This window comes from Cyprinus carpio, chromosome B13 (assembly GCF_018340385.1).
Source record: "Cyprinus carpio isolate SPL01 chromosome B13, ASM1834038v1, whole genome shotgun sequence".
In the NCBI taxonomy this organism is placed as follows: domain Eukaryota; kingdom Metazoa; phylum Chordata; class Actinopteri; order Cypriniformes; family Cyprinidae; genus Cyprinus; species Cyprinus carpio.
The window spans coordinates 23,433,841-23,440,832 of NC_056609.1; positions in this window are offsets into that span (position 1 = coordinate 23,433,841).

Here is a 6,992-nt window from a genome sequence, read left to right on the forward strand (position 1 = left end):
GGAAATGAAATGAGAAATAACAGGCAGCAATCAGAGAAGAAGTGAAGATTTCCAAACGCAGCAGCATGGTTTTTCACAGCACGATTCAAATTTGTCTTTTAATACGTGTTAAACTTCAGATTTAGGTATAAAGCTGCCTCTATATTTAAACACATCATCAACAGCAGTATGTCCCAGAACTGGCTCAAAGCAATAGTCTTCCTGGAACCAAAAGATTAGAAGTTGTAATATTTGGTCCCTGAAGTCACAGGGTCCATGAATCTGTTTGTATGCACTCAGATAAATACACGTGGTGCTGCTGCCGGTGATGTCGAGCGCAAACCTGATCTCTTTTGTCTCCATGCTTGGGCTAATTACAGCTCTGCCCACGATTCCTATCCACATTCTCAGATTAAGAGCCATATAAACATTTAAGAACAGGAAGTCCCTTTTGCAAGAGCTCTCCTGGAAATATAAAAACAATATGTTCCCATACATTAGCACCATAAGCAGAAAGAATATGCAATACATTAATGACAAGAACCATTGAATGAAGCTATTTATAATTTACAGTAGTTCAAGACTTTAGCTACATATACACTTCTGTTCAAATGTTCGGAGTTGGTAAGTTTTTGTTGTTGTTTTTTTTTAAATGTATTATAAAATTTTGATGGCAAAGCTGAATTTTCAGCAAACGTTAGCATACTCCAGTTTTCATTGTCACATGATCTTTAAAATTACTTATTTTTTATATATATATTTTTTTGGGGGTGAATCTTTGATGAATGAAAAGCTCAAAAGAACAACATTTAACTCAAAACTTTTGAATCATAATGTAATGCTACATAGGCTATATTTCAGTTAGGGTGCATTACACAGCACAAACAAATAATTTTTTCCATACCCCTTGCCTTCATAAAATTACATAACCTGTACAACAGGAAAATATATAGTGATGCACATGATTAAATATTGTATTCTTTCATAAAATTATTTTATTATTTTAGTTTTTAGAGGCGATTCATTTAAATGAAACGTCCAATTCTGAACGAAACGATTAATTAAAACGAATCACACTTTTCTGAATTTCAATAAAAACAGACACAGTGCCTGTGTCCTGACATTTTATCCTTCCCATCAGATTTTCCTACCAGGGTATACTGCACATGCGCACATCATATTGCGTCCTTTTTCTCATGCCGAACAACAATATTTAATGTATCTGTATTACTGTAAGGGTATACTGTGCAGGTTAATACACAGTAAATTCACATAAATTCACAGTACAATTTAGGTAAGTGAGTGTATTTGGTTATCATCAGTTTGATTGTCTGTAAAGCAGCGTCAGCAATACAGTATTGTGATTTAAAAAGATAGCGATGTAGTGTTTCTAGTCCGCTAACGTTACACCGTTAAAAAATAAAAATAAAAATGGAAAATCGACTGTGTTTTGAAAATTTGAGCAACTATCGAGCTAATGAAAAATATATTTAGTAACATCCCTACTTATAGCCTAGCTAGTGGAGTAGTGCTCTTAGTAGAGTAGTAGAGTAGTAGAGCTCTCTGCTGTAGAGCAGTTTGTCCATTTAGGGCTACTGTAGAAACATGGTGGCATCTTCCATGTAAGGGGACCCGTGGTGTATGTAGATAGAAATAGCTCAATCTAAGGTAATAAAATCATAACGGTTCATTAAGTAAGTTATTTATACACCTCTGAAAACATAGTTATGTATATTATATTGCATTTCTGTAAATGGATCATTGTAAATATTACACATTGCACCTTTAACGTTACTACTAGCTACACTTATATAGAGGATAATGCACCACCGTAAAGATAGGGCCAGAAAGAGAGGGAGAGCAAGGGAAAGAGAAAGTAGAGAAAGGGATCTTGACGCGATGTGACTCACTGACATTCAGTCAGGCCCTCATTAAATTAGTTAAAACACTCCTGCAGTATCCAGGGCTAAAATGTGTTTAATAGTCTCAAATGCTCCCTAATTACAATGATCCAGCCTCACAGGCACAGAAGTTCAGCAGTTCGAATCATTTTTTACTGTTATTCGGCTCATTATAGTCCAAGTGTGAGGAAGAGAAGAGATATAGTTCCCCCTCAGACAGCCAGAATGCACAGTTGATGATAATACTGGAGCAGCTGTCTATAATGATGCCACAGGAAACAGAAAATAAACAGTTCATATTTAACATTACAGTGACAAGCCATGGTTTATCTTCTGTTTGTGTTCATGCAGTGTTATTACAGAGATAGTTCAGTCAATTTTTGTTTTTGGTTTTTACTCATTAACTCACCCCCAGGTAGTCCCATCCTGTATTTTCTTTCTTCTGTGAAAAGTCTGTCTGCACAAAATTAGCAGAATATTTTTTTTTTTTTTTTTTTTTTTTTTTTTTATCAGATGTTGTGTAGGCCTACTATATTTTAGCACAGCAGGAAAGCTGTGTCGACTGCTAAGTATCCAGAACTATTCATTTAATAATTGGGAATTTGTATCTTTCTGAAGTCCTGTCTCTTCAACAATTATTGTTACACCAGTAAAATCAAGACAAGGATAACAGTGCTCTTAATCAGTATAATCCATTCAATCTCCAAATGTCTGTGTCAGAATGCCTCATGGCACCATGCTGGTGCATTTTAACTCCACTGAAACACTTTGACATCTCAGAGAGTTTTAGATCCAGCTCTCTAAACATCTTCAGAAGACATTAAGACTGTTTAAATATTCAGAAACGAATGGAGAGAGACGGAGAAGTGAAAATAGAAGAGCAGCATGTGTTTATCTGGGAGAGTGTGAGAGAGACTTTTTTTTTTTTTTTTTTAAATTCCATCGACCCGATCTCAAGTTCATTGCAACACATTAATAATGCATATAATAAACCAATATAAACATGTCAAGTAACCTGCCATAATTCAGCACTAAGGTCTGAAGATGATGCAAGGATGTGTTATTTAGTTAAGAATCTTGTGTGAGCGTTTCAGTGACAGACAGGACTGGACGGGGACCATCACAACCTATGAATATAACAAACTACCTGTTTAACCAGTTCAATTGGTGCCCGAAAATGGGCCTAGATCTGATTTGGTCACAAACAGCATGGAAAAAAATCAGCACCAAATCAGAATATAACAATTACATGTTATAACAATCATGTTACAATTATTCATTTTTCGGTTATACTTTATTTTAAGGTGTCCCTGTTACAGTGTAATTATACATTTAAGTATGGAGTAATATTAATTAACTACATGTACTTACTATATGGTTAGGGTTATGATCAGGGTTTGGTTTAGAGTTACTGGCATGTAATTATGCTTAATTTATTATTAATATAATAGTAAGGACATGTAACAAGGACACATTAAAATAAAGTGCTACCATTTTTTTCTATAGTAATAATATTTTTACTACATAAATACACATATAGAAGTAGGAGATGGATAAGTTAGCCAGAACATAATTCATTTTCAGTGGTTCATATTTGGCTTAATATTTGGTTTGACCAGCACAGTTGTGTATGAGATTTGCATTTTCTAATGTTTAAAATGCCTTGCCCAAAGTGAATGATGTTTTACCAGGTTTCTTCCTGGGAGAAATCACAACCCCACACACTTCCTCATCACCAGGAAGATTACGTAAGTCTAATAAAGGGGAGATGAGCTCAGGAGAGAGTAGGAAGACCGTCTTTGTTTTCGGCCGATAACAAGACAGATAATTAGGGATTGTTGAACGGATGCGCATTCACAGGTTTTCTCCAAGACTAGTCACGCAATGTTTCATCAGGTTAATAAGAGTGCTATTTCACAACATGACATCACAACGGTGTTGTTAATCATCATTTGACTGAAGGTTTAGTTCTGCCACTGATCACAACAGAAAGCGAGCCATGCAGGGATAAAAGAGGGAAAAATAAAATAAAACATGAAAAAAAGAGGAGAGACAAGAAACAGTCTCAGTTTAAAAAGAAAAAGACAGACAGAAAGAGGGATACAGCGTGAATATGTGTGGGCTAGCGTTGTATTTTATTTTAGAAACAGGAGTGGGTGGATTTCACGGTGTACATCACCATATTTCATTCAGAAACAAACATTTTAAAGTAGCATGACCCTCATGAGAAACATGAGACAACCTGAGAAAAAGAGCTTGATCGGTTTTAGCATTAAAAATTATCTGTAAACTATATTATATATAAACGTTATACAGTACCTTACAGATATGAGTCAGGTGTCATCTCTTAAAGGTATAGTTTGCCCAAAAATAAATAGTGTTGCCTCCCTCGTGCTATTCCAAACCTTAATGCATTTCAAACACAATTATATTCTGAAGTTTCAGTTTCCACTGATTGCATTGCATTTTTGCTGGTGACATTAGCGTCAGTACATGATCCCTTCGAGATTTATAAAACAGCAAAACAAGCCCTTTAACCAACCGAAAAACTAGCTAATGAAAAACATGCTCTGCTTTAGAGGGTGCATATTTGAGAAAGGACATGGGATGGGGTGGTCTCCAGTCCATTGTTTAATGTTATGTGAAGTGAAAAGCCACATGTTTGTAATAAACAAATCCATCAAGACATTTTTAACTTCAAACATTGCTTCCTGTAGTAAAAAGCCATATTGTTGAATTGCCATTTTTTATTGGAGAAAAATATGTACAGATCAAGTCATTTATAAGGGGAAAAAGTCTAAAACAGTTCTGATGTGTGAAGAGGATGGACTTTTTCATTGGAGGAAGCATTATAATGGATTATGGACCTGATTTTGGTTAGAACTGATGGTTTAAAGGTAAAATTATTATTTTATTTTATTTTTTACACTCAGCTTTTTGCTTCACAAGATGTTAATTGGCGAACTCAAATCGTGTGGATTAATTGTTTTGATGTTTTTAGCAGTTATTTGGACTCGCATTCTGACGGCACCCATTCACTGAACAGGATCCATTGGTGAGCAAGGGATGTAATGCTAAATTTCACCAAATATATTCTCATAAAGAAACATCTACATCTTGGATGGGCCGAGGGTGAATACATTTTCAGCAATTTTTTTTTTTCAGTTTTGGGTGAACTATTTAATTGAAGAAAAGAAAAAAAACTTACCTGTTAAGGGACAAAATTGTGATTTTACCATACATTTTGACATATTCCAACATTGATCCTCCTGAAACAAAAGTAGTTGATCAGATTTTAGAATTAGTGTAGAATTATTATTGTTTGTTTGACAAGTTACTCTAGGATAAACAATAGATGCTGAACCAAGAATATGTCCTACCTGGGAATATCACAATCACTGAAGGGAAGCAAACTCTGTTGACCTTTAGGACATTAAAATAAGGCAAACACTTAAAAAAGCAATAACTGTATGTTATGGTTTCGGATATGAGATCATTCTTGATGGTGTCCCAGTCTCCATGACACACTAACTGTGGCACACCTTACGCAATCACTGGGATAAAACCTAAAAAAACAGACTGTAAAATGGGTGAATTTATAAGAAAAGGCAATTTGACTTGAGAAACTTCCTTGAGAAAAGGACTATGTGACATTTGTGACCTGAATATAATCCAGTTATCACAGGCCTAAATTTTAAAATCACACCAAATTTAAAGTGCATAGATATAAAGATCCCAAAATGCATGGATTTGATAACACATTACATGTAAAAAACATCAGTGAAGCAAATCATGCAAGTCTTATTTAATATGTAAGATCCTTACAACCTAAGCATCAATATTCCAATAGCAATACATTCTTTAAGCACATATTACTGGTTTTATTTGGAATACATGCTTCCTTAATCAGTTTTGCAAATAATTTCTGATTCAGATTCTGAAAGACTTTGCCAACCTCACGTTACTCTTTATATCTTTTTTCCTCCAGAATTGTCTCTTAAATTCACAGGGCTCTAGACAGCTCCCAGGGCTAGTAAATATTTTAAAAAGACCTTAATCGAGTCCCAGATAACTTTTGCTGTAAGGATCTAAAACACTACATGGCCCAAGGTTATATAACTAGTGAATTTGAGTAAACCAGTAATATGCATGCAACCTGCACTTTTCTGGCTATATGGAAGAAAAAAAGAACTAGTTCATACAATGACAACTAAATCAGGACAATCATTTTATGCATCCATCATACTGACTGTGCCCAAATGTAGTGAGAAATTACTGAATTTAGTGAACATGTATTTTTAAATTCTGAAAAACACACATTCTCATCCAGTCTAAGCTGGCTTGATGGTCTTAGCTGGTTTACACTGGTCTCCTAGACCCAGTTGTTCACAGTTTAGCTTGTTAATATGCTGTTACCATGCCCAAAACCTTTTAAAACCAGAAAACAGGCTCAGGCTGGGAGATCAACTAAGGTCAGAGAGGTCTAAACTTCTTTTTTTTCTTCAGCAGATATGTAATCAATGGAAAGGAGCTATGAGTAAAAGTAGGAGTTACTTTGGAAGCTCCCCTTCTCCCAATTATTAAGACTGAAAAAGATTTTGCAGCATTTTAAATTAAGAGTCCATTAGTGTGTCAATGCAGATGTTAAGGAGAGAGGGCATGCATTCTTCTGAACTTAGCGGTATGTGTCCCGTCCATGACTGGGGGACGCACCATTATAATCACTGAAGGAAATTTGACTTTTAGAGGAGAAAAAAATCCATGGAAAGAAATCACAGGTTTGGGACAACATAAGGGTGAAATAACATTCATTTCTGGATGAACTCTCTCTTTAAGAACATTTCTTTTTTCAAAAAAGTACTGCTATTCTTGTTTCCAAGGGTGATGTTAATTAAAGCAAGCAGTCACCCAAGTATGCCCTTACTTCCTACCCCTTCCTCCCCCTCTAAGTATCTGACAGGTTAATGCTCAAACTGAAAGAATAAAGCCTGCATATGTCTTAAGTACATATATACCTGCCAATTTCAGAGCAGCGCTGAATCCTTTAACACCTATGGAAAAATCCTCCCAGATCCTGCAAGCTCACACTTTAGCATGCAAACCATTAAGAAA